General features: G+C 32.4%; 1 protein-coding gene across 5 annotated transcripts in view; it reads left to right on the top strand.

Annotated features, from left to right (window-relative positions):
* Positions 1–23,003, top strand: part of mtd (TLD domain-containing protein mustard) — an 837,104-nt gene that overhangs the window by 712,932 nt on the left and 101,169 nt on the right. For 2 of the 5 annotated variants that reach the window (XM_075380556.1, XM_075380555.1), the window contains exon 1: positions 18,769–19,428. The exons of the other annotated variants lie outside the window; for them this stretch is intronic. The gene's annotated coding sequence lies outside the window, so the exon portion shown is untranslated. Of the gene's footprint in view, positions 1–18,768; positions 19,429–23,003 lie in introns of those variants that run through there. 5 annotated transcript variants of the gene reach the window in all.

Here is a 23,003-nt window from a genome sequence, read left to right as displayed (position 1 = left end):
TTAAAATTGAAACCTGACCGCTTTACAACTCTGCAACAACTGAAGGAGACAGAAAAACCGAAACGGCTTTATTATTACAACTGGTTTCTCGTAAATATTGTTGGTGGACTGATAGACCCGATGTCGTATTTCCTGTCATACGAGGCATGATTTCATTTATCCGGCCATATTAATTCGGAGGACACCACGTATTGGATGGCGAGGACTCCTTCACGAAGCGTCCACTTCACGAAGAGAAAATTGGTATTTGGTGTGCCGTTTCCGGTAATCGTTTAACGGGACCAATATTGTTTGACAGGACTATCAATACACAAGTTTACTTACCACACAATTTTCGAAGAATTCTGTCCACAATTAACCGATAATGAAAAATAATACAGCTTCTTCCAACAAGACAGAGCAAGTGTCATTCATCAAACGTTTCACTGAATCGCGTTCATGCAGCTTTCACAAATGAATGAGCTGTCAGCAGAGGACGGTGGATTACACGTTCCCCAGAGTTGTCTACTTGCGATTTTTTCTTTTGGGGATACTTAAAGGAGATAGTTTATGCGTCTAATCCCCACAATATTGATGAACTGAAGCTGAACATTCAACAAGAAATCAACGAAATTCATAACAACGTTTTGCGTCAAACTACTCTCAATATGATCAGTCGAGCACAAAAGTGCATCGATGCCCAGGATGGTCATTTTGTAACAATAAGGTAAATAAATGCAACATTTAAATTACGTTTTATGTTTTTGTTCTTATATTTATCCGTATCATTCATAAAATTTTCCAACGTAACCTACCGATTTTGCAGCGGTTACGTTATAGGTTCGGTTTTATGTTGCTCACTCTGTATAACCTCGTTACATTTGGGATAGAGGATAATATTGAACAATATTACGCTATCAAGTTTCGTGTGAAACTCAACAAGTCTGCCACAGAAAGACCTGATGCTTTAACCAAAGCATTTGGACATGCCACTTTATCAAAAACTATGATTTTTAAGTAGCACAAAGTTTTCAAAGGGGGCCGGAGAAAATGTTGAAGACGAACCTCGTCAACAAAGGATGAAAATGTGGAAGTGGTGCGAGGTGTGCAATGTGCACAAAGAATTTGTACCTCCAGGACAAACAATTATTAACGCTTTTTACGAAGATGTTTTGGAAAGACTTCGAAAACGAATCCAGCTAGTCCGAATGGACATTGTACATGTTGGGTGCTGCACCACGATAATGCGCCAGTTCACATTTCCGCTTTCAATTCGAGAATTTCTGGCGAAAAAAAACATTCCCATACTTCCACAGCCTCCTTATAGCCCAGATCTAGCTCCGTGCAATTTTTACCTCTTTCCTAAATTGAAATTGAAGTTGACGGGTCATCATTTCGGGACGATGGTAAGCATTAAAGAAAAACTGTAACCGATAAGCTACACACACTTCGGGAAAATGGATTTCCGGTACTGCTATGAACAGTGGAAGAAACGTTGGAACCGCTTTTGGGACAAACCTCATATTTCATTTACTGGTTTGTAACCGGTTTATAGGCTGTCCCATATAAAACGCAACCCATCAATCACTCATCCATGAAATTTCAAAAGTCAAGCTTACTCCCCTACTCGTTACTGAAATGGATTCGTCCAACATCTGAACGTCGCGGCGACGCAGTAGAACACTACCGATAGTAACAACAATGCAGTCATAACGTTCAGTGTATTGCTAGAGACAAGATGGTGTTTTCGCTAGATGAACGTGTTTTGATTGTTGAGTCGTACTTCAGTACGAAATCAGTGGTTGCAGTGCAAGATTTGTTTCGCCATAAGTACCCAGATAAACCAGCTCCTAACAAAACATCAGCATTAAGGTTAGTTGCAAAATTGAGAGAGACCGGTTCTGTTAATAACAAGGAACACAAAAGATCTGCTTCAGTGTTGAATACAGATACAGTCGCTGAAATCAAAGACCGATTACTCGCCTTGCCAAATAAATCGATCAGACCTTTGTCTGCTGAAATTAATTTGTCTAAATCTTCTGTTCACCGGGCGACCAAACAATTACGACCTCGCACTACGCAGGTTCAACTTCTGATTTCGTCGAGGAATTCTTTGGTAATCGTGTTATCGATCGAGGCTTGTGGCCACCAAGATCTCCAGATTTGACTGCGGCGGATTTTTTTCTACGGGGTTACCTCAAAGAAAAAGCCTACAGCAACAAACCACTAATACTTGAACGATTGAAAGTCAATATTGAACAAGCTGTATTAAATATCCAGCCACAAACTTTGAAAAAAGTTGCAAGAAACGCTGTAAAAAGAATTGAAGCTTGTATTCAAGAAGATGGCGGCCACTTCCAACATTTACTCTAAATGTAAGATAATGGATGGTAATAATAAAAATTACATTTACATTTACACATGCCTTTTTATTATTTCAATACCTACCAATATAAGGTTGGGTTGCGTTTTATATGGGACACCCTGTATAAATGCTCTTTATTTTAATAAACCAAGATAAAAATTGCCGACGATCGAACTGAAATTCTTCTTGTTTTCTTTTTGAATCTGTTGGCAAGATCAGCTTCAATGAACCTTCGTAGTTCGTAGTTCCGTAGTCATATATATGACAATACATGTGTATTCGAAGTCATAATGGTTTAGTTGACGTTTATTCATTAAAATATACGTTTTAAATATTTTAACTAAGTTTAAACACGTAGATTTTAGCATAATTTTTTTTCTTAATTAGTTAACGTGCCTTTTAAACAATACATACATATGGATTGTATATTTAATATTTATTTATATAATTTAGCACGATTTGTTTAATTTTTTTTTTTCTTTTATTGTGATAACGTGACTATAAAATAAGTTAACGTTTATTTTTGTTTGTTTAGTTAGGTAGTTACTACGTCAGCCAAATATTAGTTTAAATTATTTGTACGTTTCTTTGTTTTAAAATCAAAATTTAAAAAAAAGTGTTTTCCAATTTTTTTTTTTAATTTCGGATTTCCCCCAACAGGGGAGTTATTGACTTATTATATTTAACAAAATACGTTTTGACCATGAAAATTTTAAATTGCGAAAAAAGTTTTGTTTTCCTTTTGGGGAGCTTCCTTACGCAAGGGGAAACATTCAGATGAGTTTATTAGCAAATAATCCCTAGTGGTGATAATGAAGAAAAATATTTTTTAAATTGTTTAAAAATGACCAAGACACAGCCCTAAATCTAAATAAACAAAATTGTAATTTTCTGAGAAGGGGTAAAAATGTTTGGATTTTTTTTTCAAGAAATACTAAAATAAGGGAAAATTAAATATTTTAAATTTTTAAACTGGTAACTTTCGAGATGGATTTAAATTTAAAATAGATTTTGATAAACATTTTAAAAATTTAAAAAAAAAATTTGTTTTCAAATACCATGGAGTGGAGTGGGAAATAAATGTTAATGGTGGTTTGAAGACCTATTTATGTAGAAAACGTAGTTCAAAAACTCCCATTAACTCCTTTTCTAAAGCAAGATTTAGCTAAAAAAAGAAATATATATATAATCATTTTTCCCGCCTTTTCACAGTGGTTTATCTAATACGGCATGAGGCCTTTTCCTCACTCCTTCCGGTCTAGGGTTCTCTCCGCAGATGTCGCTGAGATGGCTGTGCTCAGAGACGGTGGCTCTCCCGAACAGTCTGCGCGCCTGTGCTACGCTCATTTCCGACAAGGTTTTTATGCCGGCGTCGTAGCGGAGTATGGCGTTTCTGAGGAACCACGGCGCTCCGAATATCGTTCACACTTCCACGTTTTGGACAACCTCCAGCTTTTTCTGGAATGTGGAGCGCAATAAAGCCACCCCCATGCCGGGTAGGTGTGTGTCAGAATTGGCAAGATGTAGAGTCGATATATGAATATTTTAATCACCAGCGGAATGGGGCTGGCTCGGTTAAGCAATGGGTATAGGAAAGCCCTGGCGGCCTTTGCTATCTGGGTCTATATTTCACATGTTCCTCTTCTGGGAGCATTGGAATGAAATATTTTTTCGCAGATCATTTACAGTTTATTTAATTTTTTTTTCTATTAAACAAACCACGAGTAATCGTAAATAATGACAAAGCGTGTTGATGAAATTAGATGCTACAATCTCTTTTTACTGTTCAGCCTCCGGAACCAATAGTACAGTCAATATGTATTTTTATTTGAAAATCCTTACCTACCGATTGATGTTTTTTCCATATGTTAGGGGTGATGAGGGAAGCTTAACTCCAGATTTTTAGCATCCCCCTCCCATAGATTTTTGAAAAACTCAAAACGTTTTTGAAATGAGTTTTTCTCTGAATCTATGCATTTTAGAGAAAAGTTTTTCAAACAAAAAACGTAGAGGACATTCTCCTCTACAATTAATGTCTTTGAAGTTATGCCGTATAATTTGAAATTGAAATACTAGGTGGCGCTGAAGTTGTAAATAACATGGTTTTTCGGTTTTTTAACCGGGGAAAATTGTTTTTCGTCTGTTTTCCATTTGAAAAAGTTGTTAATCTCAAAAAAACAGACAACTTTTATTTAAACAAATTCTTGTACGACTTACCGTTTTGGAGCTGTAGCTTGTGAAAGTGTGAAAATGTTGTGAATTTGGCACGTGTTCGAAACCGGTCTAGTCGTTTACATTGTTTTTTACAACTTCAGCGCCACTTAGTATTTCAATTTTAAATTATACGGCATAACTTCAAACATATTAATTGTAGAGGAAAATGTCCTCTATATTTTTTGTTTGAAAAACTTTTCTCTAAAATGGATACCTTCAGAGAAAAACGCATTTCAAAAACTATTCGAGTTTTTCAAAAATCTATGGGAGGGGGATGTTAAAAATCTGGAATTAAGCTTCCCTCATCACCCCTAACGCATGGACAAAAAAACAATCGGTAGGTAAGGATTTTCAAATACAACCTATTTTGATGACAAATTGCCTGTACTACAACGTAAATGTATTACTTCAGAGGATGTTATATATATGAATGTAAATGAAGGTGTGTAGTCTTGAACAGTCTCAGGTCGAAACATCGGTAACCACGATCTAGTATTCAAATCCGAATAAAAGTAAATGCGTTTATTAGGATTTGAAAGAACTCCTAGTTCGAAATCGGGTGATTTGCGATGACGGATCACCACTACATCAACCCGTTGGGTTCAGATGTTATAAGCTGCAAAAAGATTTAGTTCATCAAAATAAATTAAGATTATTTATTTTAAAAATGAAAATACATACGTTTAAAGAAGATTTTTTGGTTAGCCTAAGTGTTAAACCTTCTGTATAAAAAATCAAATACAATAATCTTAGTCGATCAAATTGAACTTACAAAATGAGATAAAGATTGGCATATATTCTAAATCCATCTTTAAAGTCTTATTGGTTGAGTAAAATTTTGGGGACACCTTTTCTTAACAGTTTAACTAACTTAACAGTTTCATAACTAATTGTTACTAGTTGTATAAAAACACCTACTTGTAATTTTCTTCTTTTTTTTCATAGAACTTGAATTTTTAAAACTCTGTCTAATATGATATACACAACAAAACAATTCCATTTGTTATATTTAAAAAATGACATCATGATAAATTGCTGTAGCGTATTTAATTTTTCTATATCATTTAAACCATTTTCGTTGAAGAATATTCATTAAATGCTATTGTACCATTTAACATTTACTCATTAATATATTTATCCCACGATGAATATGCGTTAATAGTAACCCTTAAAAATGTAAGTTTGACATTTTAAGTTATGTCCTTGTTTATGGTTAATATTTAATATACCCGGGTGAACAAGATCCAGTTGAAACTTGTCATATTATAAAATAGCTCAGGGTCAGTCAACATTTACGTCGTTCGAAAGGTTGCTGTTTTTGTGTAGGCCTATACTTTCATGTGTTGGTGGGTAAATAAGTATATGCAGTTTTTTTGCAGTAATTGCATAAACTAAACTCGGAATGATTATAGTGTATTAGTTAAATTAATAAAGGCTTGATATGGTAGCAGGGGAAATTAAGTTTGTCCTTCGATACTTACATCGGTTGTGAACTTCTGCGGTCGTATATTGTTTTTACAGTAATTATTTGTTGTGTCAATGACTCTTTCGTAAATATAGAATGATTATTCCCCATCACCGGATGTGATATGTAAATTAAGCGATTTGTCCTTTTTTGTAGATGTAATCCATAATTTACAGTTCTGTTCTTTTTTCGAAATTTTCGGTTTACATACTTTGATATTTTATGTATGTTTTAATTTTCGTGCCAAAATTTACTTTACTGTGTAAGGTAAATCTGCTAGATTTTCCTTCTATGTCTTTTCAATTATAGGTATTTTTCCATCTCTTCTCCCATTTTTCTTATTTTCCCGGAAAATGTAGGTAAAATATTAAAGGGGAAAGTATGGGGATCATATCCAAAATGGGATATCGGTTTTTTTTACTTCCTTGTAAACGAAGTATTGGAATCGCGAAAAATTTCGGTTTACAGATTTCAACGGAAGTATCCATATTGACCATCTCTGAATCCACTTAGACTAGTTTCGGCGTGACATTCCTGAGATGTGTGGTTAATTGAAACCCAACCACCAAAGAACACCGGTATCCATGATCTAGTATTCAGATCCGTGTAAAAATAACTGACTTTACTAACGCTGGAACTCTCGACTTCCAAATCAGTTGATTTGGGAAAACGCATTCTCCACTACACCAACCCGGTGGGTTAGTGTGTACATTACTAGCGTGGCCATGAACGATACAGGTTCGCCAATCTTAACGAGAGAAATTTCCCAGTGGTCTTTACTGTAGAGATATCTCTCGTATAACTTCTTTATATCCGACTGGACAAAATTTTCACTAACTGTGGTGAAAATCGGTTTTTCAATTTTGTAGACCAAAGTAAACTTCCTAAGCGAAAATGTTCTGAATAAAAGTAGTAGTGATTTGTAATACCTATAATTTAAATCCTTAAAGTAGAATTTCGTTAATAAGTTTCTGCAAAAACCGAAAAACCTGCTTAAAAATGGCTGCTTTTTTTGCAAAGCCAATATTTATTGCAAAAATAACTTTTTTACTATTTTTATTGTTTTAGAAATTACAAGAGTGTCTGGTAAGTGCATAAAAGCCTATTATATCCGAAATACGAGGGTTATTTTTTTTTCAAGGTCCGATCGGTCACGAAATTAAAACCACAGTGAAAATAAAAAAAATTTTATATGTAATAAGTACTTACATAGTTACGCTATTTTTCTACATAGTCGTCACTCCGATTTAGACATTTGTCGTAGCGTGGTACCAACATTCCAATACCCTCGTCATAGAACGGAGCCGCCTGTGTTTTCAGCCGTGTTTCTACGCTGGTCTGCAGATCGATGTCTGTGCCAAAATGTTATCCTCCTAGCCAGCGTTTCATGTGAGCAAAGAGGTGAAAATCGGATGGAGCCAAGTCCGGGCTGGATGATGGGTAATCAAACACTTCCCAACGAAAACGCTGCAGGAGCTTCTTTGTTACAGCGCAGTGTGCGAATTTCATTCATGATGATGATGATGATGATAAGAATTACTCTCACCTTATGATTGGGTAAAAAACAACGAATATGATTGGTTGGAATTTCGGGCCTGATAATGATAAGAATTACTCTCACCTTATGATTGGTTAAAAAACAACGAATACGATTGGTTGAAACTTTATGCCCGATAATGATAAGAATTACTCTCACCTTATGATTGGTTAAAAAAGAAAGAATACGATTGGGTGGAATTTCGTGCCTGATAATGATAAGAATTATTCTCACCTTATGATTGGTTAAAAAAGAACGAATACGATTGGTTGGAATTTCGTGCCTGATAATAATAAGAATTACTCTTACCTTATAATTGGTTAAAAAAGAAAGAATACGAGAATACAGTGTGCGGCCGAGCATTGCCATGGAGAAAGACAATTCCTGATGACAACATTCCTCTCCGCTTATTCTTATTCACCCACCATGCAGCCCGGACTTGGCTCCATCCGATTTTCACCTCTTTGCTCACATGAAACGCTGGCTAGGAGGATAACATTTTGGCACTGACATCGATCTGCAGACCAGCGTAGAAAAACGGCTGAAAACACAGGCGGCTCCGTTCTATGACAAGGGTATTGGAAAGTTGGTACCACGCTACGACAAATGTCTAAATCGGAGTGGCGACTATGTAGAAAAATAGCGTAACTATGTAAATACTTGTTACAAATAATTTTTTTTTTATTTTCACTGTGGTTTTAATTTCGTGACCGATCGGACCTTGAAAAAAAATAACCCTCGTAGTATGTAAAAACTGATAGCGCGATAGGTATTATTTTTTCGAGTTATCCCAGTTTAAAAACAAAATTGTCTCGATTGTACAAAATTCACGGAGGGATTTTTTCGCACTCCGTCGATTTGAAGTTAGGAATTCATTTTTATGCGCGCGCGACTGCCGCGAACCGCTTCCTCTTCCACGACTATGGACTATTTTCGCTAATTTTTTGGAAGAAGCGTAAATAAGTTTTACATTAATTTTTGGTCTAAAACTTTTCACCATTTGAAAGTACAAGTGTTGAAGAATATATTGAACTTGAAATGGCTACGAAAAAGTTTTTAAAATTTAAAATAATTATAGTTGCCTGAAGAGATTTTTTTTATAAACAAATTACTATATCTCAGCAACGAATAAACCAATTTTCTTGTGTAATCACTCATTGAATTCGGAATTCCAAGAGCTAACTTTTAAAATAATAAAAATAGTAAAAACATTATTTTTACAATAAAAATTGGCTTTGCAAAAAACTGCCATTTTTAATGGTTTTTCGGTTTTTTTGCAGTTAAGAACTTTTTCGCCAAGGAAGTTTACCTTGGCCTAAAACATTGAAAACCCCGATTTTCATCACCTGTGAACGACCGCCATTTTATTCAATCAGCGAAAATTTTGTTCAGTCGCATATAAACAAGTTATGCTTACCCTCATCTACAACTCCATGTACTAAACTTTACTAAGTTTTTAGCAAAAAAAAACCCTGTCGTATGAGATTACGTAACTAATTTATAAGACATAAAGGCGTCTATTATTTAATTTTCTTTTGTAAATTTAATTAAAAAAGTGATTTTTTAAATGATCCAAATGGTATAATCCGGTTTATTCTGGCTAATTCTTAATTCCATTTATTTGTTCTTGTACATCTTCGTTAATTGTTTATTATGGGCACTTTATTGAACTTTTTCCGTATCTGTTTATATACGTCTTACATTATTTTAATCTAGCAGCTTTAAATTATGAATTTGGATTTAACTAGCAGTTACTAGTTGGTGGTATGTCTATTTTTAATCAGAAGATGAAATAATTAATGTTTTAACTATACAGTATTAGGTTTATCGTTAAATATCCGTCGTTTATTAACTCGTTAATTTATTTTATTGTTTAATGTGTTATTAACATAAACAGGAAGTTTGTGGATGTGTTAAAAAAAATGAAAATTTTGCTACCACATTATGTTAATTAGTATAATAACGGAGTAAATTAAACGTTTGTAAACTGGAGGATTATTTTGACCTTGAACAGTTTTTTTTTCTTTTTACAGAACTTGTTGGACTTAATTATCCATAATTTTCTTAATGAAGTCCTTTTTTGGTCCTTTTCTTTACCATCTGTTTCTTTTTTTTCACTCTTATCTCATTTGTCTCGGTTGCAGAATTCTTGTAATTTTCATTTAATATTGCCTAAAATTAATAATATTTTACTTTTAGGATCTTTATTACAAAAAAAAATTGTTCTTCTGCCTGATATATACTTTGCGAACGTAATCCATGAAAATATTACATTACACAGAAAAAGGAAAACGTTTAAATATTTTAGAAAATATGGAAATATTTAAGTTAAAATTAAAAAGACATGAGATAATTAATGAACAAATAATACGAATTTTAAATTGTTAAACGATCAGAAGGATTAGTTTCAAGAGATTGTATAACCATTAGAGCGGGAAGGACAAACCAGAAGAGACCAACCCACCGGGTTGGTCTAGTGGTGAACGCGTCTTCCCAAATCAGCTGATTTGGAAGTCGAAAGTTCTAGTAAAGTCAGTTAATTTTACTCGGATTTGAATACTAGTTGTTGAATACCGGTGTTCTTTGGTGATTGGGTTTCAATTAACCACAAATCGAACTGAGACTGTACAAGACTATACTTCATTTACACTCGTACATATCATCCTCTGAATTATTATCTGAAAGGTAATTACCGGAGGCTAAACAGGAAAAAGAAAACCAGAAGAGACCGTGACTGTAGTGAAGGTGAGATGGAGGATCTTAAAATTGCTATTTCGAAGATCTCAACTCAGGAAGACTCAGTGCTAATTGTAATAGTTTTTGAGTATGGAGATTCTTAGAAATAGTCTACTACAAAGTTACACAATTTTAGGGATGGCAGAAGATAATACTGAAATCAATTATGATAAACCAAACGGATATTATGAAAACGAATCGTTTTGAAGACTATTTTATTAGTATCTATAAATTGATAACTAATAATTTACAACTGAGAAAACCTTACTTTCCCGAGGAATATAGCTGGAACAGTTATATTAAAGGGGAAAGTATGATGATCATTTCAAAAATGTGATATCGGGATTTTTGTAAATCTTTAAGTTTTAGGATCCAACTATTTCATCTATAAAAACATTGTTCTATCTATATACTTTTTTAAAATTCGGAAATTTTATTCCAGTCTACGTTATCAAATTTCTTTTCTAAGTCTATAAATGCTATGTATGTCAAGTTTGTTTTTCTTTAATCTTCTTTCTACTATTAATCTGAGCGCTAAACTTGCTTCCCTTGTCTCTATACTTTTTCTGAAACCAAATTGGTCTTTCCTACTCTCAAATTATAATTTAATAGCTGAAAAATTGTTTCCACGTGTTATGAATATATATTTGTATTTAAACGATTTGTATTTAAATTGAGTATATATTTCTATTAAAAAAAAAGAAGAAGAATATCTAAACAAGAAAACGAACAAAGAAAATAATTTTTTTTTATAGAAATTACAATTATTAATTACTCTTACGCTAAAATTTTATATTATTGATGAATTGACTGGCGTAATATCGACTATTTCCATGAATTTTATATTATATATATATATGTATAATTTATAGAGAGAGAAAGATATAATGTATTATAACAATTTAAATTGCATTCTAAATAAAATTTCTAAATTATATCTAACTGAGCGTTTCATTAATCATAACCTTTTAAACCCATACAGATAATCACTTGCTCTCTTACATGCGATACTTCACGTAATATTTGTAGCCATCCAACCCCGTAGGGGAAGACCACCCGTCTTATGACGCTCTTCCGGTAGCCACACCACCCCTCCCTCCCGTTCTTTCTAGAATATTTGCAGCCAATAAGATTCATTTTTAATTACAATTAGAATATGGTGTAACTTGTAAACAAATGTATTATCTATTATGTTAATAAATAAGCTGATGAAATAGATGTAATTACATTACATTATTACACGAAATGCGTATTTTTGTAATAGTAACAAAGGTTATTAATACATTTGTACTTTCGTACTGTTTTTAAAACTTAGCTAATAAATATTTTTTTGTGTTTATGCTTTGATCTCATTCCTTATTCGCTTCTTAATTTTAATTACTTTTTTCTTTTGTACTCGTTTTATTATACCTCATATTATTGTTGATCTTTATAATCGCATTACATTTTTACGGATGTGTTTAAAAGTTAATAACTCGCTTTAAAATATTATAAAGTAGTTAGAGGAGGGTTTTACTTTACTATTATTATTGTTGTTATTATTATTATTATTATTATTAATAAATTTTTTTTACAATGAATCTGAAGAATTTATAAATATATTTTACCAGTGAAAATAGAGAAAAAACTCGTAAAAATATGGGTCCGGATTCCCTTCATTTTCAACTTTTATTCCTTGCAAATAATTTCGTCCTCATTAATACGCCAGGGATAAAATCAAGCCGTATTTAAATTCTTGGATTCATGTTTTTTTTTTGTTTTTTCGACCTGAAAATTTGAATAAAATTGATCTCAGAAGAATATTTCTAGTAAATTTTGAAAAAAAAATTATAAAACACAAGATTGTTGTCATAAAACATAACTTTTTTAACGGAAAAATTATGCAGTCTGATAATTTTGTACCTGTTCTGTTGTTACTTATATAATAGAAATAATAATAGAAATATTAAAAAATATGACTGCAAAAAAAAAATTCCTCTTTAATATAGAATAATTAGAATGCGAGTGATATTTTTTTGTATAGTATTTGTACAATTTTTTTAATTTATTTAAACATATATATAAACACACATATTCAAATAGCGTATAACGCTCCCGAAAACGTAAGAATTCCAAACTGGGGGTCATACATCTAAATCGGTTCCGGTACGGTGGAACAAACATATATATACACACACCCTAAATACATTACACTTCTTTTTGGGCACTCGTGTAGTAATTCAGAGATTTATATTATATGTTTTATATTTGTAAAAATGTTTATTAATAAGAACTACTGTACGACGCGATCGAAAAACATCATTTAAATCTGTATAAATATAATTATTATTATTTGTTGAATTACATCTTTATTTCCGTCACTTAATCTATGAATATAGTTTTATCTAAAAATATCCTTTCACATTAATTTAAGTTATGTAGCTTTGTAATAACATTCGTATGCTATTCAGCATTAATTAAGGTCCATTTCTGAGTATATCAGTTAGTTTTTGTTCTGTTATGGTTATGGCATCATGATTTAGTATTATAGGAAATACCGCGTTTAATCCATCGGTCATCGGAAGAAGAAGATGAAGAAGAAGGAAGACCTTCTACTCGTCCCAACATCACGGACAGGAGTCCGGAACAGAGCCCACCAGAGGTGCGTCCTGAAAGGCAGCCATAACGGAAGTGGATGAAGAACTTCTACCTAACCTCTCCTTTAACACTTACATGTAAATCAAATTAAACGGCAATTGCGAGTCCTCCGGAGAAGGGGTCGCATTGCTCCCTCCTGATAGTTAGTGCCCCGTTGTGGCGTAGTCCTGCTAGCCTATGAAGCGTTAGCATCGAAAGGACTTTTGTGGACGGTCTGAAGGGGAATTACGTCGGGAGGACAGGTTGCATAAGCCTAGCCTTCCGCGGTCGGCCCGTAAAATGGGTTCGATAACGCTGGTTTAACAACGGATTGGAATGCAATTAAATCCGTCCCTAAAACACAAAATACTAAATAAGACAAAACTTGTAAAAATTAGACCCGTCATTTAAAAATAAACCTTAAAAACACGCCCGATTAGAATCATCCAGCAGCAAGGGACCCTGTCCAGGTTCTGCGATCCGTAGGGAGAAATAAACTCCCGCCAACTTTGCATTCCATTCCATTAATCCATCGACTTGGTCTACTGGTGAACGCGTCTTCCCAAATCAGCTGATTTGGAGGTCGATAGTTCCAGCGTTCAAGTCTTAGTAAAGTCAATTATTTTTACTCGGATTTGAATACTAGATTGTGAATACCGGTGTTGTTTGGTGGTTGGGTTTTTCAATTAACGACACATCACAGGAATAGTCGAACTGAGACTGTATAAGACTACACATCATTTACACTCACACATATATCATCCTCTGAAGTATTATCTGAAAGGTAATTACCGGAGGCTAAACGGGAAAAAGAAAGAGGAAATACCGCGTTTGAATTTTGAAAATCGGAAGATCGATTACGAAGATATAACAGTTCCGAATAACCGTGATCTGTTAGATCGAAATTATATCTGACGCATGTAAAAATTAGCCTTCAACATAATAACAAATAGCCCGTTTGTATTTTGAAAATCGGACGATTGTTTGCGAAGATATTACAAGAGCACCCCGTAGCACCTCCCAAAACAGTACCGCAGGGGAACCCCCGGTTGATGGTAATGATCGGTCTAACCTTGCACGCACGACGTGCTCGCATCACATCCACCAATCTAGCCTCACACGCAGTTCCCTCGGGAAGCCCATTATTATTAAACTTTTTTTTTTTATTTATTTATTTAATATAATTTTATTTAACGTAAATTTAATTCTATTATTTTTGTAATATTATTCATTCGAATCATTTCAAATCCAGTTCACACAGTGATAGAAGTTCACAGTTGATTAATTCAATTCATTAAAAAGTTAGTGCCTCTACCAGCAAATCTCCACTACTTCATATATACTGTATATATATATATGTATTTATTTATCTATAAATAGACTATAACACTCCCGGTAACGTAAGGATTCCAACACTGGGTCATAGATCTAAATCGGTTCAGTCGTTGAGCTGCTACGGTGGAACATATACATACATACATATACTCTAAATGCATTACATTCCTTTTTTTGGCAGTCGTGTAATTATTATTAATAAATTTTAATTCGGTTGTCGAAGGAAGTGAAAACAAGCACAATGTTTTCAGACTGCATTTTGTTTAATAATCTCTTTAAAAAATGTCAATCATAACTCAGCTGTTTATTAACAGATGTAATGTCATTTTGTTTATAATTAAAGGGTTAACATTTTATCTAACAAAACATAGAATTCGATAAACTTAATTTTTAAGATGCTGTTAGTATTTAAAAATTGAATAGATGCAGTTTTGGAATGCTCAAAGGTAAATTTTCAAACTATTTATTTTGTACAAGTTGTTGAGTTCACATAACCAAATTTTATTAAAATAAATAGCGTGGGGATTCGTGTGTTTGTCTTTAGAGTTTAAATAGATCGATTTAACTAATAATAAGTGTATTTTGAACAATATTTACGTGTAAAAAATGAAAGTAAACATGTAAAAAATTATAATAATTCAATATGTCAGCTCACGCAAAAGCCGGAAATATATATATTACGCATATCGTTGGAACGGGGAGATTATGGGCCACGCATAGGAACCCCGATGTCCGGTGTCGAGCGAGCGACACTGTTTCGGAGCATCGCAAAGTTGGCACGGCGCGTTCAGTAAACGATGGCGACGGCGCGAGCACCTCTACCGCGGCTTATTATGTCTTACTTTTCATATCAGACTGATGTTGAACAAAATTGTCGTCGAATGTTAATCGAAATAAAATATCATATACCATTTTTACGTTAAAATTAAATTTAGTACGCAGTCGATATCTCGTTTTTATTTCGATCCGTTACACTAAAAGTGACTCGCTGACATACAGACCGACCAATTTATCTATAGAGTTGGCCAAATGATAGAACTAAAATTTTCCACTGGAGAGTTTTGTTCAAAAATACGATGGTGGCTCTCCCATTGGTCGGTCTGTAGCTCGGAGAAACCTCATTCAAGATGTGTAACATTTCTCATTAAACCAACGGCCGTGCGCCATGACACGGCACCACCCGATTTTTTTTTTATTAAATAGAAGTTCCTCGTACACGTATGGACGCATGTAGTAAAACGAATGAATAAAAAATTAAACAAAGACATAAATAAAATACTCATAAAATAAGCGAATATAGGAAAATACAATTCAAGAATACGACAAACAGTATTAACATTAAAACTTCGGTAAATGGGTAGCAACAATGGAAATAAAAAATAGTAAAAGAAACGGGTAAATGTACAACGCTACAAAAAGTACCGAAAAACACTAAAATAGAGTATCTTCAACGACCTTCATCAGTAAAGTTTAGCTCTAATATCGTCACCGTTGTCTAGCAGATTCAAAGCAGGGGTATTTACTTGTCTATTTTACCCTAAATAGGAATAAAAATAACCACAGAACGGCTGACAGGTGAAACTGAAACGAGATAGGGCGTTTATCCAATCCGCTGGGTTGGTCTAGTGGTGAACGCGTCTTCCCAAATCAGCTGATTTGGAAGTCGAGAATTCCAGCGTTCAAGTCAGTAGATCGTGGATACCGGTGTTCTTTGGTGGTTGGGTTTCAATTAACCACACATCTCAGGAATGGTCGACTAAGACTGTACAAGACTACACTTCATTTACATTCATACATATCATCCTCTGAAGTATTAACTGAAAGGTAATTACCGGAGGCTAAACAGGAAAAAGAAAGTGTTAATTGTCTAACCCAACGGGTTGGACTAGTGGTGAATGCGTCTTCCCAAATCAGCTGATTTGGAAGTCGAGAGTTCCAGCGTTCAAGTCCTAGTAAAGCCAGCTATTTTTACACGTACTTGAATACTAGATCGTGGATATCGGTGTTCTTTGGTGGTTGGGTTTCAATTAACCACACATCTCAGGAATGATCGAACTGAGAATATACAAGACTACACTTCATTCACACACATACGTATCATCCTCATTCATCCTCTGAAGTATTATTTGAACGGTAGTTACCGGAGGCTAAACAGGAAAAAGAAAAGGGCGTTTATCCATATGATTTTTTATTTATGTTGATTTGGTTTTGAATTTTTTTTTTGTAATTTCTTAAATTTAGAAAATTCCTTCCCGGAACAGTTTATACATAAAATTTTTATTGATCATACATTTTCATCCATTTTGAGTTAAATGCTCCTGTCTTATTATTTTTGTAGCTTCCGCGTCGCCTTTTATCAAAAATATGAACAAATAGCGAATCCGCCCACTCTGAAAAGCTTACATTATACACTAATATTATTCTAACGTGTAAATATTACACGTTAAAATTTGTAATTTTTACAAAATTATCGGGAAATTTTTTTTTCTATTCATCTTTACTCTAACAGTAATTTATTTATTTATTATTGTAATTTGTAATATAAGGAAGAAAAATTTATTACGTAAAAGTCGATAAATTTTCCTAAATTCAATGTAATTAAACATAGAAATATTGTAACTAATACATTATATTATTAACAGAGATAAAAAAAAGATATTTTCAATTAAATTTTTATTATGAATTTGTAATAGTACGAATCATAATTTCGATAGGTTTTAATCTTGTATTTCCTTGAAATAGATAACTTTGCCTGTAATAATAAATTCTAAGTAATATTTAAAAATAAGGAGAAAGGATATTTTTAAATCTACGTGCGTTATATCACGTAGACAAGGTAACTTACTGTAGAACAGTAGACTTTTTAATAACCTGTTCTGCATTATACCTGTTTTTGGAACTGAATCTCGTTAACAAGGAAGAAAACCGGATTACTGATAAATTTGTTAATGAACATTTAATGTTATTGTTGTTTTCTACGTTTTCTTTTACACGCAATCTAATCTACTAGTTTATAAAATCTTCTTTGTTTGTTTTTTTTTACGTAATTATAGTTATTTTTTCCTTAGCCGATTCGTTGTTAATTTTTTATTTTGTAATCATGATTTATTTAAATTTTTCATTTACGTATTATAGTTTTAACAAGATATTCTTTCTGGAGGGAAGGAGTAACTTTTCTTTTTCCTGTTTAGCCTCCCTCCGGTAATTACCTTTCAAATAATACTTCAGAGGATGATATGTATTAGTGTAAATGAAGTGTAGTCTTGTACAGTCTCAGTTCTAGCATTCCTGAGAGATGTGTGGTTAATTGAAACCCAACCACCAAAGAACACCGGTATCCACGATCTAGTATTTAAATCCGTGTAAAAATAACTGACTTTACTAGGACTTGAACGCTGGAATTTTCGATTTCCAAATCAGCAGATTTGGGAAGACGAGTTCACCACTACACCAACCCGTTGGGTTCGCGAATTTCGTCTAATTAATGTCAAATATACAGATTATATATTTTTCTTACTTATGTGACCAGCAGACACGAATTTCGTGTAAGAATTCCTGGTACTTAACGGTTATCCAAGTAAACCCGCCCCCCCCCCAAAAAAAATTTGGTTTTCAGTAGGAGTCTCGTATAACCGATAAATACCGCAGAATAAATTGAAGAAAAGTGGCTGTTGTATTCCGAAAGAGTATCCAATCAAAATGAAAAGCTTTTCTAGCGTTATCTGGATATACTGTTTTAATTTTTTTTTTTTTTTTTAAAGAAGAAAAGTTTGCTTTTTATTAGAAAATAAATAAATATAACTGGTTTATTTATTATATATAGTTAAAGAAATGTATACCAAATTTAATTTTTTTACTTCCTTGTACGAAGTAAAGGAAATAGCGAGAAATTTCAGTTTCCAGATTTCAACGGAAATATTCATTTTGACCATACCTGAATCCATTTTGACTAGTTTCGGTGTGATGTATGTACGTATGTATCTTGGATAACTCAAAAACGATTAGCCTTAAGATGTTACATTTTGGATTTAGTACTGTTGTAACATTTTATTGTGTACTTCCCCTTTTGATTGCAATCGACTTGGCGATAAGTGTCCAAAAAAGCCGAAAATCCAAAATAAAGAAACTAGATTTTGGACTTTTTCTCAACTGTAGTAATATTTTGTCATTGAAATCCATTCAATAATATATCATAAGTGGTACTTATTTTCATAGGTTCCAGTGTCATAGCGAAATAAAATTTTAATTAATGGAATATTTAAATCTTGGAAGGGGGCACATCGGTTCAATCCGATATTTTTTTTTTTAATTTTAAGTTTATTGATTTATTAACAATTATTAATCTCTGATTACCAAAAAGTTTTAAAATAAATAATAATTCAATAATAACAATTTTTAAAAATATGAAAAAAATATTAGAAGTTATGAATGAAATAAAATTTTATGTACTTTTCATTTAAAAAAAAGTATATATGTAATTTAATAAGCGTACAAGGAAGTATAAGCGAGGATGTGGTGTCCACATCAGATTTTTTTAAATACAAAAAGGTAAATATATAAGTTGACGAAATTATTGTTCCTGTAACCTGGGAGTATTTTATAAATACACATTAATAAAATATGAGAAAGTATATAAACAAAAAAAAAACACGCACTCACTTCGATAAAAGTACGAGATTAAAAAAAAATGATAAAATTAATTATGTGATGCTGGCCAACTGTTGTATAGCTGGCCAACAAGTGTCGATGTTAGGAATAGTTATTCCATTCCCCTGTCCGATGCTGTCTGAGTTTTATCTGACTAGCGAGCAATAAAAAAAAAAAGTTGCTAGGCCGTACAGTGACTGAGCTGAGAGAGTGGTTGCGGCTAGTTGTCGTGCCAGTATCCAAGTAACGCTTCTCGCGTACGGTCGATTATCATTACTCGTTGCTAGTAGTGTTGTAATACGCATATATATATATATCTGTTTACACGTAGTACAACATTTTAGTAAATTGTGTTTTAATTATTTTGGTATAATATTTTTTACAAATTATATTGTATTAGTATTATATTTTGATTAAAAATAAAAATATTCGATTTTATCATCGCGAGTGAAGAATCAATCCCGTCTTTATTTTGTAAAAATAAAAAAAAAACATATTGTGTAAATTGTGCGGGCTTGGGTTTTTTCGTCGTTGGTATATATCTCTTTTTTATTAGTATTTATTTTTATAAATTTAAAGTAATAATGTGATACATCATTTATTATTAATATGTAACTAAAAATTTCATTTCTATTTAATGAAGACAATTCATAAATTTTGTACTAATTTGTTTTTTATTCGATTCTATGTACAGTTTTCAGTGCCTCATTATTCTTAGATTTATAAAAAATAAAATGAAATTACTAGTTACAGAATAATATTTAAATTTTTTTTTTTAGTACTAATTTTTCTTCTTAGATTGTATATATATACAATGTATATATATATATATATATATATATATATATATATATATATATATATATATATATATATACAGAGTGTTTCTAAAATGCTGAGCTGGCTATACGTTTTCGGATTCTACTTGTAAAATTAAAAAAAAAATCCTTGGGAAAATGGTGTTTCTAAGATGCTGAGCTGGCTATACGTTTTCGGATTCTACTTGTAAAATTAAAAAAAAAAAATCCTTGGGGAAAAATGGTAATTTCTTCTTCGTTCTTCCCCTATTTTTTATTTTTTGCTATTTTGTTATTTTTTTTATAAAAATTTATCTGAAGTTCGGATAGAGGAATCACATTATATTAGTTTTAAAATTAGTAAAAATTCAAGATTTAAATATCTTCGCAAATTATAAAATGGCGGCCATGTTTATTTTTCAGTCCGTTATATCCATAAATATTAGTTTTATCAAAATTTATTTTATTTTCTAAAATATTAAGCCTTTTATTTTGAAAAAAAGAAATTTTATTTTTGAAAATAGGTTGACAAATAGGCTAGTTATGGCAGAAAATTGATGTTTTAATTTTTGTTCTGTTTTCATGTCCTCCACTTTACGTTCAGTTCGATGAAATATTAATTTTTTTTTATTTATTGTTAATTTTAATATAGTAAATTAGTATCAAATTAAGTCTTCTCACAATAAAATTGAATATTAAAGAATAATAAACCAATTGATAATAATTTTTCACTTTTGAATAATTTTGCACAGCGACTATTACTGTTGATCAAGATTACAATATAAAAATGCAATGCACATTATTTAAAAATAAAAAAACATACGATTTTAAAGTAATTTAAACTCATCGTTTACTTGTGATTGTTTGTTTAACGTTCAGTGTCATCGGTTTTTTTTAAAAGTTTTATTGTTTTGTCATCATGGAGTTTGAATATTCTTTTGCGGGAATGTGTGACATGCATTTAATGTATGGTTTAGGAAACTGCAATAAAGCAGAAGCAAAAAGACTGTACAAAAGTAGGTTTCGTAATAGACGTGTGCCAAATTAAAAAACTTTTCAAAGACTTCACGTACGGCTTAGATAAATAGGTTCATTTATACCAGGGAATCATGATCGTGGTAGACCACGGACTATTGAATTGAGAAAAAAGTGTTCTAAATTGTGTTTAAGAATCTCCTGATAAAAGTACACGTTCTCTGGCAATACAAAAAGGTATGAGCCACGTGGACTATTTTGCGGTTTTTAAATGGTAACTGTCTTTACCCTTATCACTTGCAGCGCGTACAGGGGCTGACTGCCGAGGATTCTCCATGTAGATTGGCTTTCTGTAGCTGATTTCGAAGAACGTTAATTGAAGACCCTTTAATTTCGGCGAGGATTCTGCGCACAGATGAAACTTCTTTTAACAGGAATGATGTTCAAAACTATTATAACCAGCATGTCTGGAGCGACGAGAATCCTCATGGTATCTTCCAAAGTAGCCATCAACAAAGATTTTCCCTGTAGATACGGGTAGGTATTTTTAATGTGTCTCTTTTCGGTCCTTTCAGTCTACCAAATCGTTTAAATGCGTAAAATTTTCTTGCTCGTTTGATGAAAATCTTCCACGTTTGTTAGAAGACCTACCTTTACAATTAAGAGGAAATATGTGGTTTCACCGCAATAGAGCTCCAGCACATTTTACTCAGCTGGTATCAGATTTCCTGCATGAAACTTTCCATGAAAACTGGATAGGCCGCGGTGGACCAGTGCCTTTCCGATCACCTGACTTAAACCCTCTTGAATTATACCTGTGGGATTATTTGAAACGTATTCTTCCTTCAACTCTAGTACTCAACATTGAGAATCTTCCAAAATGGATTTCAAGAAATTAGGAATACTCCGGGAATTATTGAGCGGGTTAAGACAATTTCTCGAAAAAAGACTGGAAATTTCTGTAATTTCTAATGGTGGACACTTTGAACATCTCTGATAACTTTTAACAGTTGTTGTTAACTGTGTAAGTGCACCTAATGAAATTACAATAATTAACGTATCTTCCCAAATCAACTGATTTGGAAGTTGAGAGTTCCAGCGTTCAAGCCCTAGTAAATTCAGCTATTTTTACACGGATTTATATAATAAACAATAGAACTGTTTATTTTTTTTTTAAAAACCTAACCTTCTACAACAATTAACGTAAGATTATCCCAGGCGGTTGTTATATTATTTTTATTATTAGGTTATCTGAGAAAAAAAGATTAGAAGATTAGAAGCTTTTGAAATGCGGCGCTGTAGGAGAATGTTAAAAGTCAGATGGGTGGATAAAGTGACAAATGAAGAGGTATTGCGGCAAATAGATGAAGAAAGAAGCATTTGGAAAAATATAGTTAAAAGAAGAGAGACTTATAGGCCACATACGAAGGCATCCTGGAATATTCGCTTTAATATTGGAAGGACAAGTAGAAGGAAAAAATTGTGTAGGCAGGCCACGTTTGGAATATGTAAAACAAATTGTTAGGGATGTAGGATGTAGAGGGTATACTGAAATGAAACGACTAGCCCTAGATAGGGAATCTTGTAGAGCTGCATCAAACCAGTCAAATGACAAAAAAAAAAATTAGGTTTATTATTGTGATAAAATTATTATTTAATTTGATACTAATTTACAATACTAGAATTAACAATAAATAAAAACAATATTTTATCTAATTGAACGTAAAGTGGAGAACATGAAAACAGACAAAAAATTACAATATCAATTTTCTGCTGTAACTCGGCTATTTGTTAACCGATTAAAAAAAATAAAATGTCATTTTGTTCAAAATAAAAGGCTTAATATTTTAGCACAAACATACATTTTGATAAAACAAATATTTATTGAAGATATAACGGATTGAAAAATAAACATGGCCGCCATTTTATAATTTGCGAAGATATTTAAGTCCTGATTATTTGCTAATTTAAAAAATTTATTACAAAGACGCTTACCAAATATTAACGTGATTCCTCTATCCGAACTTGAGATATAATTTTTTGTATGAAAATAACGAAATTGTGGACGGGGAGAACGAAGGAAAAATTGCCATTTTTTATAAGGATATTTTTTGTTTAGTTTTACAAGTAGAATCCGAAAAAGTATAACAAGCCTACCATTTTAGAAACACTCTGTATATATGAATAATTTTGTTTATCTTACTAACCATCCAGAAAGTTATCCCACCAGATTTATTAACCATAAATGGAAAAAGATTATATATATATATATATATATATATATATATATATATATATATATATATTTTATTATGTCTTTTTTATTGTTAAATAATA

Source organism: Lycorma delicatula, chromosome 12 (assembly GCF_047948215.1).
Source record: "Lycorma delicatula isolate Av1 chromosome 12, ASM4794821v1, whole genome shotgun sequence".
NCBI classification, from domain to species: Eukaryota; Metazoa; Arthropoda; class Insecta; order Hemiptera; family Fulgoridae; genus Lycorma; species Lycorma delicatula.
This window is presented reverse-complemented; position numbering and strand designations above follow the sequence as displayed.